The sequence below is a fragment of the Amblyomma maculatum genome, chromosome 2 (assembly GCF_055883805.1).
Source record: "Amblyomma maculatum isolate TAMU_Amacu chromosome 2, ASM5588380v1, whole genome shotgun sequence".
NCBI lineage: Eukaryota > Metazoa > Arthropoda > Arachnida > Ixodida > Ixodidae > Amblyomma > Amblyomma maculatum.
This window is the reverse complement of record NC_139345.1, coordinates 95,907,089-95,922,924: the sequence shown is the minus strand read 5'-3', so window position 1 is coordinate 95,922,924 and position 15,836 is coordinate 95,907,089.

Here is a 15,836-nt window from a genome sequence, read left to right as displayed (position 1 = left end):
GTGCTTTGAAAAAGGATATCTTTTCTTTGCCGGTTTCTCCGCGTTTGTGGCAAAGCTATACATCGACGAGCATCCCAATATCATATCATATGTCATATGATATGATATGCTGTGATATCATCTCATATCATCCCATACCATATCGTATAATACCATACCATATCATATATAATACCAGATCGTATCGTATAATATCATATCATATCAGTCATTTATCGCACGACTCAAAGTATACTCTATGTGGGGCAGCTAAAGCCAGACAGAAGATTATGTGGCTGCGCCCAATGGCTTGAAGCAGCGAGTTTAACCATACACACACCTTTCACCATTTACCATGCAACCGCATCGTTGAATGTATGCAGTTGTGTGATTCTTCCTGACTTTATAAAAAATGTGTACAACAATTGCATGATGACTTCTTCAGGAACTCAGAATGAAGCTTTTTGAGTTAAATATATGAATGAAACAATTGACGTGTATTACGCAAAGTGTTTTACGAAAACTGGTGTGGCCAAAATGGTTTGGCTTGGATTGTGACGTTTAAGTACCAAAGCGACCGAGATCGTGATGAATCATTAACGTTGACGGCTACTCCTAAACCAAACACTGCTGCAGAAACGCTCCGCTGATACTTGTTTGAGGTGCGGCATGGTTACCAGGTTCATCGTGGTGCTTAGCCTGACACGAATTTGTAATCTGCGCGTAAGTGCTATACAAAAAACATGACTAGCAGTTCTGCGCTGAGAAAGACATCTAGACTGACTTGAACGAACTCTCATTCGCACCTTTTGCCTGCTGGAGAAGTAATTACACCGCTTAGAGCCCCCGCCCCCCCCCCCCACACACACACGCGCACACACACACACACACACACACACACACACGCACGCACGCACGCACGCACACACACACACACACACACACACGCACGCACGCACACACACACACACACACACACACACACACACACACACACACACACACACACACACACACACACACACACACACACACACACACACACACACACACACACACACACACACACACACACACACACACACACACACACACACACACACACACACACACACACACACACACACACACACACACACACACACACACACACACACACACACACACACACACACACACACACACACACACACACACAGAAAATTAAAATCTGCAACCATAGTAATTAACAGTTCCTATTGTCGACCTGAACATTTACTACATCCGTGACCAATTGGCAACGCTTTGTTGACAAGCCATGGTTTAAGGGCTCGCCGCTCGCAGCGATGTTCAATTGCAGAGAAAGACCGTGGGGGAGAAGCTTTCGCGTAATCTGATAAGGCGAAATCCGCTATGCTCGAGTGGGGCAGGCGAGGTCTTCTATCGACCTCCCCTACAGTTTGTTAGAGAACCCGCTGTGGACGAAACCAATGTAGAACCTGAATCGCCTATTCTGAACTAATATATACAGCGCACAAAAGAAAGAGAAGCAGAAGCAGAAAGAAAAGAAGACCAAGAATGAGAAAAATGAAGAGACGGACAAGAAGACGGAGTGGAAGGAGGTGATGGAGGGAGAAAAGAAGTATAAGAGGTCTAAACGTGTTACCGAACTTTTTAGTGGCATAGTGCAGGAGGTCAGCTGCGTCACATTGCCTAAATTATGAGCATTTGTGAGAACGTGTAAGAGCAAAACTAACAGCGCTTAACGTCTTCTCTTGTATTGCAAAGGAACTTTAGTGGTGATATCGATATGACTCCGCTATTGAACAGGTACGGCACCAGTTCGAATCCTGTATTTAACTGTCATCTTCAAATCATTTTGTTTTCATTTATTTACATTGCACTAGTGATTTGCAATTCACATCTGAGGGTGTGTGCAATATGGAATCGTTTTCAATGAGAATCATTGTTTATACCCGCAAATAGAAGAAGAAATGAAGAAATGAAAAAAAGAAGAATAAATGGACATGGGCAGGACATGTTTTTCGAAGAGATGATAACCCATGGTCGCTGAGGGTAACAAACTGGATTCCAAGGGAAGGAAAGCGTAGCAGGGGGCGGCAGAAAGTTAGGTGGGCGGAGGAGGTTAAGAAGTTCGCAGGGGTCAAGTGGATGCAGCTAGCACAGAACTGGGTTAAGTGGAGAAATATGGGAGAGGCCTTTGCCCTGCAGTGGGTATAATCAGGCTGATGATGATGATGATGATGATGAAAAATCTCGCCTCCTTTTTTTTAACACCATTCACCACCCGAAGATAATCTGCATTTTTCTACCGGACCTGCCTGTTAACTTTGCGGATATATCTTGAGGTGATGTAGAGCCAAAATTCTATTTCGAATGCCTTCGGACCAGCCAGCATGGCCCAGGAGCTCATTTACCTCACCTCAACCTCAAAATTAACAGACATCCAGTAGGATAGTGCGTATTATTTGCATGGTGGTGAATGGTATTAAAAAAAAAAAGAAGACGCGAAGTGTTTATGCCCTGCACCTTTCACGGTTCTTAAATACGCAAGAACTCGGGGACGTGGAAGAAAATGCAAAAGAAATCATGCAGCGTTGCAACGTGCAGCGTTTTATTCAGCGGCATTGGGAGTAATAAAAAATGTTTTCGCTTGATAATCCTCAGCGTCATTTCTTCCTTGGGTCGCCATCACATACTCCGCGGTCCCACCGCCCCCGGCAGAACTACGAGAAAGGTGTTGCCAGGCGATATTTTCCTGGCGTCACGCTACGCTGCCATCAACGAGGTAACGGGCGCATTCTGCCGACCCAGCGTGCACGCTGCGAGGTGGACGCAGCTCTCCGGGTAACGAGCGTGCACCGAAGCAGCATCGGAATTTCGAAGGCGGCTCGTGGGTTGTGCTGGCGTTGCGGGTGAAGCGGCTCAGCTTCAAGCAAGCAGTTTGTGCGTTTGCAGGCAAGTTGATGCGGCGCAGCTCCAGCATCAGAGGACGTTTCCAGCTGGTCTCGAAAGCGTGGAAGTGCGGGCTGAGAAGCTTGCAACCTGCGGCGTGTTAGACAGTTATAACTTACTACGCCGGCAGGAAACCTTGTTCTTTTTTTTTTTTGTCTTTGCCGCGGGAAAATGTAGTAGAGCAAGGCGAAGATTTGGGTCACTGACTAAGTAAGAAAATGATAGTGGTCGCGTATTGGACCCGAAGCGAGATTTTCGTTTGTCTTTTACTTCGCTAGAAATCCAAGTTTTGCACTGTTATACCGCTTCATACTGACTTGATTTTGTTACGGACGACAAGGAAGAAGAAGCGGGCAGTGGCGCGGGCAGGAGCGCTCGCGCTAGGCCCGCGAAGATTGATTAAACGTCATCTCACTGTCATCGACCATCTCTCTGCCCTCTGTTCTCCTGTTTTCATCGGCTTGCCGCTTCGTAACATTTGGTTGGAGGTGCGGCGTACGGCATCCCCATCCTCGCCTTGGAGCGTCGACGCCATCTTCAAGCCGGGACCATCACCGAGGGTCCAGGGACATCGCCGAGCAGCTTCGCCCCAGCCCTTCAAGCCCAGACCTGAACAACGACCACCGCCCAGCCCCCAGCCCGGACCTGAAGACAAGAACAGACATACCAATCAGAACCGAGATGAAGGACCCGTATGACCCGAAGGAACCGATGGACACGAACACGCAACCCCCGCCCAAGCTGCCCGACGTGACCTCGAGCCATCGGTCCCATGGACTCTGGTGACGGATGGTTGACAGCTCCAAGGGAGGCGGATCACCCACGCATCAGACATCGTACCGGCAAGCCGTTCTATTCTTCCTTCTTCCTCTTCTTCTTCAAGCATCTAGACACGTCCATCATCATGCCATAAAATCATTAACATCGCTAAACTTCCTCGTCCACGATCGGGACGATCGCTCGGTGGCCCCGGGTCATGTTACGGACGACAAGGAAGAAGATGCGGGCAGTGGCGCGGGCAGGAGCGCTCGCGCTAGGCCCGCGAAGATTGATTAAACGTCATCTCACGGTCACCGACCATCTCTCTGCCCTCTGTTCTCCTGTTTTCATCGGCTTGCCGCTTCGTAACAATATGTCTATGAGACTGGCGCTGTCGTTAGTGACGTGAACTGGAAATGATTTTCTGAACGCTGGTTCAAATTTACAGTGGACTCTCGCAATGGTATGCAAAAGCGAGTCCATGACGTCGTGTTTGCTAACCAGTGTTTAAAGGGAGGAGAAATCGTTGTTTGCGCATGGTACTGCGTTGAGAAGCAAATATGCAACGACGATAAAGAAGAAGCCTGCAATATGCAATTTGAAGACAATTGTACAATTACGGGTACCAGATCGCAAGACAAACCATCCATTAGTGGGTACTTAGCTCTATACGCATAAACGAAAAATCAGATCTATGTTTCATACCATGAATACATTAATCTGCGCAGAGTAATATGATGTAGCAACCGCTCTGCTGGCGTAGCGTTTCGTTTACTGAATACAGGATACTAGTCTAGGCATGAACACCATTGACGTCTTGCCAATTCGGCTATCGGGCATTTCCGCTTCTCTACTCTGCGGAGTATCAATGTGAAACGTTTTCCTGCGGTGACGCTTGACGCTTAGAGGCTGCGCAATTTCCAGCAAGTATGCCCTTATCAGTCTTTCAATGGCGCCATGTAGTATCCTACTCCTGGTGCACTTATCAGTTCCCGGTGAGTTGAAGCTACGAACCCAGTTCTAAAATCATAAAATGCAGGCCAAAAATCGGATTATCGCTCCGTCTACTCCAAGTACGGCAGCAGAGAAGAAGGCACGAGACGCCCAGGGTTCGAACTATTTTAGCTCAACGGGCCACAAAAATGCTCGGCGCTGCGTAGTAGGAAATGCGCAGGGCGTAATCTAATTCAGAGCACCAAAAATTTTGGTTCTTTCATAGAATGAAAGATTACAGCGCACCGTGTTTGTGTACGTAGCCGATATTATAAGGGGGTAGGCCTAAATACTTTGTTTACACATATATTGTTTCTTTTTAATTTTTATTTGGTGCTTCCCAAGTTCCGTACGCATGCTTCACGATGCAAATAAGGCTTTATGACCTCTCCCTGCGTTGGATGCAAACAGCTTCAGTCCTAAAACTTGCTTTACAAAATTTAATAAGGTGCGCCCTCTAAATGCAGAGTGTAATGGCCCCCTGAAGAAGCTAAAAGGGGTGGTTGTGTTTGCATAACTTTCACTCAGGGCAGGTGCCTTCAGTGGAAAGAACAATAGAATGAAAGTTCTAAATTAAAGTGGGTAGCATATATACTTCCTTATATCAGATCATCAAGTCCTTCGTTGTCCTGTCCCTATACCCCTCAGAAGTTCAACTCAATGATGATGATAAAGAAAATAATACGTACAACAGAAGAGCAAGAAACCTTGAACTACAATGTTTTAAAGCCTCTGCACGAAGTTTATTTTGCCGCAGTATAGAATTTCTTTCTGGGATTGCGTGGCTGCTTTGTCACTGCAGCTGGCTCCTTTTACAACTTTTGTTCAACATGTAAGCTTATTGCGCATCTTTCAAAAACAAAGCTCTGTCATCAATTAAAAGGTTTCAATGCACCGGCCTTTTCATCGTGAAACGTAATACAAGTGATACCTAAAAGAAACGAATGAATGAAATATAAATTATAGCCTGTTTGCGTGACGTAGGGCGAAAAACGAACACAACCATTTGCGTTCTTCATATTCCCTGGAGTGGTTAACGCCTTCTTTACCACTGTGAGCTTCCAAATTTTTTTTTCTCAATTTCAGCCCCCACAGAAGTGCATACCAAATAGCATTATTGTTGTGACTCTGCGCTTGCTGTGATCGGTTCTTTTCATAGAACACCGGTTATAATTAAGGCTGTAAGGTGCACTCCCTTTGCGTAGGCGGTGACAGAGGGTACTTAGGAAGGGGCTCTGCGATAGACTGACGGAAAGTTTAACCAGCTGATTTGGCCAGCATTTCTTTTAAAAGAGAAAAAGATACCTTACTGGAAAATGTACCGAGGAAAGGGAAGGTGCACTAACTGCATCCTTACAAGGGAAAGGAAAAAAGCGCCTTTGATACAATTCAAGTTGGCACATTGTGAATATGTTGAAAACAAGTTTGTCCAGCGTCTGCAACAAAGAAAAGGTAAGGGGAGAGTAAAAGAGAGAAGATTGCGAGAGAGAGAGAAAACAAATGTTGTGACCATGCGCAACAAAGCCGTATGCCAGTGGCGTGCATGTGTCTCTACTAGACATACACTTCGCTGCACATTGTTGACGCGGGAAATTTGGTCACGCTCGTTTAGGAAAGTGTTGAGAGGGTTTGTTTGAATGGCACTTCGTGCAAGCGTGCATTGTCGCCAGCTATCCACTGTCGCTGTTTTGATGTCGTCGTCAGTCTTTGTTACTGGAGCATTGGCACACTTTGTGCCGTGTTTAATCATGATGCTTAGCTTCGGAACGGCAGCGCCATGTCGGAGTTTTTATGATTGTGAGAAGAGGAAAATTGGAGCTGTTTTCGAGTGAAGAAAAAGTATACACTGCACTAAACATAAGGGGAAAGGAAGAACAAGGAGAAAGAACTGAGGCCGTCTAGAACAAGAAACTACTGTGCGATGGCGTAGGAACTGTTTTCTAGTTTGGACAGAGTGTAGCACTGCTCCTCCTTTTTGAAACGGAGCTTAGGGTTGGGTCCCCGTGGGTGGATTGTAATAGCGAGGCCACTTTTCTAAATGGGCAGAACTCCAGATATCTCTTCCATGCTTGTTTTCATTGCGCATGAAGAATTGTTCTTCAACTTCTTTCTTATTGTTGTAAAAAAAAATAATTATTTTTTACTTCCTCTGGGAGACAACGACAATGAGACGTAAATCAAACGTGTGTTTTATAACTTTTTTTTTTTTTTTTTTACTAAATCCGACCCGTCGGGAGGACAACGCTGGAGACGTATGCGCGTCAGGGGACCGAAAATAATCCGCCCGCTTAATCAGGACATATAGAAAGCGTGTTTCTTTTTTTCTCTGCATATGGGATGGAGTGCAAATGTTACTACAAAACTGACTACCGTGCATCAAATTTGGTTGACCTTCTACGTACAAACGTTACGTACATGCAAACTTAGCAGAATGGGAGTACTGAAACTGTCTATCGCCGCATCTGAAGCGAGATGCTGACAATGAAAAGTCGCGTATAACTCGTGAGGAAGAAGAGATTCCCTTGATGAGGAGGCCTGTTTATTCTCTTGCGAAAACGCAACTTTCCTGAATGAGTCCTAAGGCAGCTTGTGCCAAGCCGTAACTTGTATTTCTCCGAAATTCTTTCTGTCGGGCCTACATTAGAAGCCCGCTGAAAGATGCAGAGAGCAGGCGCAATGATGTAGACACATGCAACGGTTCTATCCCTGTTTTAGCCTAGTTTCTCCGCTCCGGTCGTCCACAATGCAGGCCACCAACGATGAATCCGTTGGCACGAAATGCTAATTGGGCATTGTGAAACTATTTCGCAAACAACGGAAACAACAAAACAATGCATATGTCAAATAGGGTGCGCCGCAGGTCATTAGGAAGCAATTAAATGGAATGGTGGAAAGAAAGAAAGAGAAAAGCGGAAATCACTGCCCTTCTAGCCGCGAGTGAAGCGTTTGGTCTCTTAGCTCTAAGGTCTACTCATGGCCGAGAAGAAAAATAAGCCAATCAGCGTTTTTATAATGCCAGTAGAGGCGGCAAAAGGGTCAAATAAGCATAGAAAATCGGTGACTGAAAGTGTCAATCAAGTGAAGAGTTTTTCCCTACCAAAAGCAGGCTGTGAAGTCAATAGCTGGAGATTAACTTCGTCCATCGGGCCCTCGTTTATCGCGCACGCGCAAGGTTTTTTTTTTTTTTTTTTTTTTTTTTTTTGCATTCTCATCTATGCATATGCAGCTGCTGCTGTCTGAGCTGCTTTCTCAAATTCAAGTTCTAAGATGTCCGAGACTCCCGCTTTCCCATTGTGAACCGATAAATACTGCTTGTTGTTTGCAGTCTGGCTTTTATGTCGGCGAAAAAAAAAAAGAAACATTTCGAAGCAGCATGACATGAGCCGCTCCACCACGGCTGCAGTGCACTGAAAGGCACTCGTAAGCGGTACCGCGTACGTCAAAGCGCACAACAGAAGTGATGAGAAATGAGCGCACCATGACTGTGCCAGCAGCCTAAAACATATTAAAAAAAAATAAAAGAATTCACTTTAGACGATATAAGGCTTCTTCCGTGAAACTGTACTATATTTTCCTCTCAGCCGTACTACAGCAGCAAATCGAAACACGAAAGGAGAAATTAGCCGGCACACAGTACGCAGAACAAAAAACTCAGCATGCGTCATACTCTGAAAGAACTAGCTTACTGTTTATTTATAAAGGAAAATTTCCTTTTATCAGCAAGACTTTGTGTGAAATACCCACGCACATAGCATGGCGTACATAGAGCAGCCAAATCCAGTGTATCAAGAAATTTGTAAGAAAACGCAACGATGTATGTATTCCTTGAATATAACGTAGTAAAGAAAAGAAAAAAAGGAAATGAAGAAAACAAAAGTCAGGCAAGACGAAAGCAGCACAAATACTGAAACGAACCCGGGAAAAGTGTTCAGGGCTCCTGTTATTGAAAAGCTATGCTATGGACAGAAAGCCACTTCCGGGATGCAAATCGCACTTCTGCTCTTTCTCCTGAATCTCACAGGGGCATGGAATAACGTCAGAACGGGTTGTCTACTGCATCTGTCTTCTCTTAACTCTGTTCTTGCTGTTCTTGCTGCCGAAACAGCAGCAAGCCCCGTGGAAAACTTCGCACGAAAGGCACGAACGAAATTGCCAAGCAGTTTTTCATGCTGCGGCTGCTGACGAAGTTGTGAATGGTCATTTGTTTTATCCTGAAGCGGAGTGACTGGGGTATAATGTAGTTTCCAGCACTCCTTCTGTTGGACAGGAACTGTCTGGTCAAATTATAAGAACAAAAACAACAATATTTACCGAATAGGCGTGAATCTTATTAGCCGAAAGAGATAACGGCTTGTTTCTATATCGCACGTTTTGACACAAATACGTATTAATAATGCGATATCATTGAAACCTTATCCGAGGGAAAAATAAATTGTGCGAAACTTTTAAGCTCGCTTTCTGAGGGCATGATGCAGCAACGTTAAAGGCTCCCGTCCCTGGCTCTCCTTTGCGAAATCTCATCCCTTTAACCTCCTTGCCTTTCCTTCTCATCTTCCTCCTCCTCGTGCGCGTGAAAGAACGGTTCTACTAGTTTAAAGATTAAAAATTTAATGTCACGTGGTCCGGTGACGTCACAGAACTAGGCATCCAATCGATTTTCGGCAACGTCACCTGCGAGAACCATTCACGTCATATTCGCTCAGAATGTCAACGGCGACTTCGACAACGAATTTTCTAAAGAGCGGAGCCTTTAACGTGACAGCATTAATACCCGACGGCATCGTGCGTCCACCGTTGTATGGCAGCATAAAATTCGCTGTTCGGTTCGTCGATGTTCTTGGGGAGTCGTGCCGCGAAGTGACATGACCGAGTTGGCAGGTGCGCCGGACACGTAACGTGACCGAGCGCGGTGGTGGACTTAGTCTACGTCGGCCCATATGCGCTTTGTTTTGTATAGACGTGTCTAGACACCGTCGCCTGCCAAGTGTGGAATGGAGTCAGAAGCATATTCGGGAATTTCCACAAGTGGAGAGGGCCACCACGGAATTATATCGCTGAAGATTAGGTGTCGACGACTGCGCACGCACAGCTTATAGAGCAAGCAGCAGTGACGGAGGAGGAGAGGAAAGCTGAGCCGACTTGAGTATTTGATATATTTGTTTCTTACGTTGTGAGAAAGAAATGAAAAAAGAGCGAGAGGCGGAATGGCATATGACGGCTCTCGCTTCTTACACAATTTAGCACAACAGTCATTGCGCATAGACGCTTATAGCAATGACTTTCAGGCTGCACGCTCCCAGAAAAGTGATTTCGAGTAGGTGCAGCACAGTACCAAAACAGAGCAACAGTACAAAATGCACATAAGTAATATGGAAAAGGCAGTCGTAACATAACTACCAATACGTTTGTTAATCTAATATCAAGGTAACAGCAATGCATAATAGCAGAGGCATAAGCACAAGCACACTAAGGGAATTCAATACTATATTCAATCAAAACAACACAATGTTTTCTTGAAGATGTTGATACTGAAGTCAAATAATTTGCGTACTTGATTTAAAATGGTAGATATTTGATATTCAGTTGTGTTGACGATAGTTAATTCTTGTTCTCGGCGGTCGGCCACTTTTTCTCTTCACCCAATATGTACGCAGTACTCAGATTTGAGGTATGTGCGCTGTAAAGTTTTTTTCTCTAATATGCTGTAGTTGTCGCATTCTCAACGCGTAATGTAATTAAGCGTCGCCTATATTTTACATAGGACTACTTAGGACAGGTAGTAACCGCAGATCCAGATCATGAAAAGGAAATAACAAGAAGACTAAGATTGGGATGAAGCGCATTTGGCAAGCACTCGCAGATTATGACTAGCCGCTTACCAGTACCGCTCAAGAGGAAAGTATACAACAGTTGCATCTCACCTGTACTCACCTATGAGGCCGAAACGTGGAAGCTAACAAATAAGGTTCTACTTACGCAGAGGGCTATGGAACGAAAAATGGTAGGGTTAACATTAAGAGATAGGAAGCATGCAGAGTGAGCCAGAGAAATAACTCAAGTTACTGACATTATAGTGGAAATCAAGAAGAAGAAATGGGCATCGGCAGGACATGTAGTGCGAAGAGAGGATAACGGATGGTCGCTTAGGGTAACAAACTGCACTCTAAGGGAAGGAAAGCGCAGCAGGGGGCGGCGGAAAGTTAGGTGCGCGGATGAGGTTAAGAAGTTCGCAGGGGTCAAGTGAATGAAGCTAGCACAGAACCGGGTTGAGTGGAGAAATATGAGAGGTCTTTGACCTGAATAGTGGGTATAGTCAGGCTGATGATAATGATGATATTTTACATCCGCCTTTAGCTCGGCACAGGCGCTATATATTTCTTTCATCGCACACACACACACACACACACACACACACACACACACACACACACACACACACACACACACACACACACACACACACACACACACACATACACACACACACACACACACACACACACACACACACACACACACACACACACACACACACACACACACACACACACACACGCACGCACGCACGCACGCACGCACGCACGCACGCACGCACGCACACACACACACACACACACACACACACACACACACACACACACACACACACACACACACACACACACACACACACACACACACACACACACACACACACACACACACACACACACACACACACACACACACACACACACACACACACACACACACACACACACACACACACACACACACACACACACACACACACACACACACACACACACACACACACACACACACACACACACACACACACACACACACACACACAACGTATTGAGAGAACATACACTACGACAGTTAATAATCACGTAGGTTTTTAGGTATACAGTTCGCACAGGTTGCGAACTGTATAACATGCTCCTGACGATAGGTATAAAAACATCTGAAGTGAGGAGAAGTTCAAGGATCATTTTAACAGCCAGAAATATGCTTAAAAATGATGCGCGCTCACGGGAAAGAAGACAGATTTTTGTAAAACATTAACGCAGAATCTTCGAAGCGAAACTGAGTGGGCAGCTAAATTTACTGTCTGGTAAAGTTTCAAGGCGAAGAGAGCAGATTTTTAGCAAATATAAATCTCCCCAGTCAAGTGAGCCAAATCTATAGACGTGTCACATAAAAAGAGTTGAATGTTTTATAAGCAAAAAATTACATAAGTACAATATATGAGCAGTGACCTCACTGTCGAATTCCGGCACATGCACCCAATGGCTCGAGCCACAACGGCAGCTTTGGCAATTTTTTTATTTTTATAGATAAAAATGAAATTTCATGAATCTATTTTTCACGGCATCCCGATCATCCTTGTTACAATCAACACCTGCTTAAGGCGCAGTTTTTTCGCAATTCCACTTTAAAGATAAGCGGCCCTACATGCAAACCATGCTTCATAATCGAGTGATTCTCCACCCCGTTTTTGCTGTCGTCACGTGTTGCTCAGGCCCATACCTCCTTGATATTACTGAACAGCTCTGGGTAAAGTACGAGCAGATCCAGGGATTTGCAAGCGGTTTCGCAACATGCGAGTGCGCTAACACAAGTTTAGCTTACCGCTTTGAGCTTCATGTGATGTACACGCCACAGTGGTGAATCACGATCTTGATTTTTATAGCGCTGATGAAACACCACAGGAAGAAAGACAAAAAAGGACAGAAGGATGCGCTTTTGTCCTTTTGTGTCTTTCTTCCTGTGGTGTTTCTTCAGTGTTATAAAAATCAAGATCATGTACCAACTAACCCCTCAAAACGTCCTGGTGAATCACGGGCACTGGTGTGGTGCTATAGCGGGTGATACACCACCATACATACGATGAATTCGGCAAAATGCTGAAATTCATTTTTGCTTCAGGGAGTAGTGACAATATGGTAACATTGCGCCGCAGGTTATTATGTAAAGCCATATCAGTTATAAGCCACGCATTAAATGTATATTGTTCTACAACCACTGTACGGCGTCTATCATTACCGCACTGGTTTTGTGGCAGAGCATTATTTTCCATTCTTCACTCGCCCATTACAACACGCCCAAACCGTAATGTACCAGCATGCTTCAGCCGGCTGGCGACGATATGGCACTTTGATATGCGCATATGTGTGCGTTAATGCTTTTTTCATTCCCGCGTGGCAATAACACAGCCAAAGTGTGTAATGAACAGCAAGAATATTGCAATTGACCTACATCAGCATGCGGCTTGGTTATTACTAAAAAAATCTTCAAACGTGAGTCTCCAAGCATGAAAACGTTCGGATGATAATCATCATTTTCTCGGCCGTCCGATTTCGAAAAAAATAATAATAAATAAAAATAGAAAAAAAAAAACTGCAATAGACGTTATAGCCATTTGAAACTCCAATCCTTCATGAAAACGCTTCGAAGAAATTATGAGAAGAGTCCACAAAGTACTTAAAATAAATAAAGTTTGCAATCAAATATGGCTGATCCTTCGTGATTTTCGTGAAGCTGTGCTCTGCATTGTTGCGGGAACAAAATTGATTTCGTTTGGCTTGGTTTGGGTTTGGAGTTTAACGTCCCAAAGCGACTCAGGCTATGAGAGACGCGGTAGTGGAAGGCTCCGGAAATTTCGACCTCCTCTAGTTTTTAACGTGTCATGACATAGCACAGCACAGGAGTGCCTACCTTGTCGCCTTTATCGAAAAGTGGCCGCCGAGCTCGGGATTCGATCCCTCATCCTTGGGAACAGTAGTCGAGCGCCGTAAACACTGCGCCATCCCGGCTTTTTTTTTTTTCTTTCTTTATTGCCGGTCATCACCAACACAAAACAAAACCAACAAAAAAGCGCTACAAACAGAATGCTCGACATTGCGTCACCCCGGCGAGGTGCAGCATAATTGAAGCAGATCCTCTCATCATGTTGAGTTGGCCGGAACTCGCCGCACGAACAACCGCTTTGATTCCGGCAATCGCATATGAAATATATGCGCACCAAATGACATCGACACTTAATCAGAGTCTAGTAAGTCGACTATATCTTGCAGATGACGCGGCCCTCATGCGGCTCTGCTGGCTTTCAGGGCTAAGGTTCCTGCATAAAGGGAGAACCGCCCGGTTGAAAACCGTTCGATGAATCACTTTCTTAAAAGCACACTGGTCGCTGAAGAGTTGCTTTCCGCTCTTTCTGGCATTTTGCAAAGGTACACAGCGTGGCAGTAATTCGGACCATGGATGATTCCGACGCAGGCAGCTGATCGAACCAGCCTATTAAGTCGTTGCAGATGTCACATCAAGAAGCCTCTGCAATTTCGGTTTCGCGTTTTCGGTGTGTGATTTGTGTTTCTCGCTGTCTTTAAAATATATTTCATTTTTTTTTTTAAATTTGGTATATTTTTGAACATAATAGAGGGCTTTTGCAAATACGAAACAGCCAATAAATGAAATGGTTTCAACGTGTGTTGCACAGAAGTCTGCTCTTCTGAAACAGTGCGGAGAGTAATTCTATCAATTTCTACTCAAGCATTAAAAGGGATTGGGAGGGCATCTAAAATGCAGTTCATACCGTCTAAACAGTTCATATTCCTCGGATTGTGCCGGGCGCAGTTAAGGTTATATTTGGGCTAATCTAAAGACTTGTGAAAACAAAGTACCCTTCAATTTCACAAATTAAGTTTGAGAAGGAGCCTGCAACCGATTATGCTACGCTAAAATACAGTAGAAAACGGGTATCTCTATTCATAAAGTTTGTAGTACCTTTGATTTAGAGACTGCCGCTGGGTAGTCGAACATCATCAACGACGATAAAGCTGGCAAGCAAATCCAGCGCTGCACTGAGGTAGGAGCGTGCAAAGGCTTCAATGTTTGGCATTTTGCTGGGTAGACATTCGACGCGTACTTATATGCAAAGTCCGAGATGCACGTCTAACCAGCATCTCGTAAACTACATACAGCTTAACTGGATGAACGGTAGCCCAGTGCCTTCTGGCTTTCTCATCACCGAGCGCCGTAGCGTTCTCTGTTTCAACAAGATTCGATTGTGGAGAAGTGGAGCCGGGCTTTACTTTTCAGATTTTGTTTTTCATCTCTCGGTCGCCCTTTACAGGCTCGCCAGGGTTACTTCTCATGACAATTTCCTTGTGTCATGCAAACTACGTCACTCACTCACTCACTCACTCACTCACTCACTCACTCACTCACTCACTCACTCACTCACTCACTCACTCACTCACTCACTCACTCACTCACTCACTCACTCACTCACTCACTCACTCACTCACTCACTCACTCACTCACTCACTCACTCACTCACTCACTCACTCACTCACTCACTCACTCACTCGCTCGCTCGCTCGCTCGCTCGCTCGCTCGCTCACTCACTCACTCACTCACTCACTCACTCACTCACTCACTCACTCACTCACTCACTCACTCACTCACTCACTCACTCACTCACTCACTCACTCACTCACTCACTCACTCACTCACTCACTCACTCACTCAAAATAAATGGTATACCTCAATTCAAGAGGAGCGGTAAGTGTTTATACATGAGGTCACTGCTGAAAGATTAATAAAAGTGAGCTTGACGTGCAAAGCATTAGGTGCTATTCCCAACCATAACTACTCGCGATTACGTCAATTTAATTTTAATCGCCGAAACCGGCACTGTAGACGCTGAATGATGTACGGTGCAGAAAAAAAGCCGTGGGTACGTGCAAGCCCTCTATAATTTCTGGCAATAACATCTGATTAAAAAAGAACACGTAGCAAAGCCACACTTTAATTTACATGGACTCTTCCGCCAAATATTAATTAACACAAGACAAACAGAATGAACCTTTCCATAGGACAATGGAACGGCAAAAAATTGCTTTGGGGAGAAAAACTGTCGTTCATTCAATGGCGCCAAGCAAACAGACGATAAAAAAAAAAAAATAAAGTTACTCGCACTGGAGAATAAACTGGGGCGACCCGGTTATTTATCCGAAAAAGGTGGCGAGTGTTCGCGCCTATTAACTGAAATATACGCCGCGCACACCCATACGCACGCACATCTGACCAGCGGTCTCCACCATGCCTCGCTCCCCTGCTTCCTATCCTTGGCCTCCCTT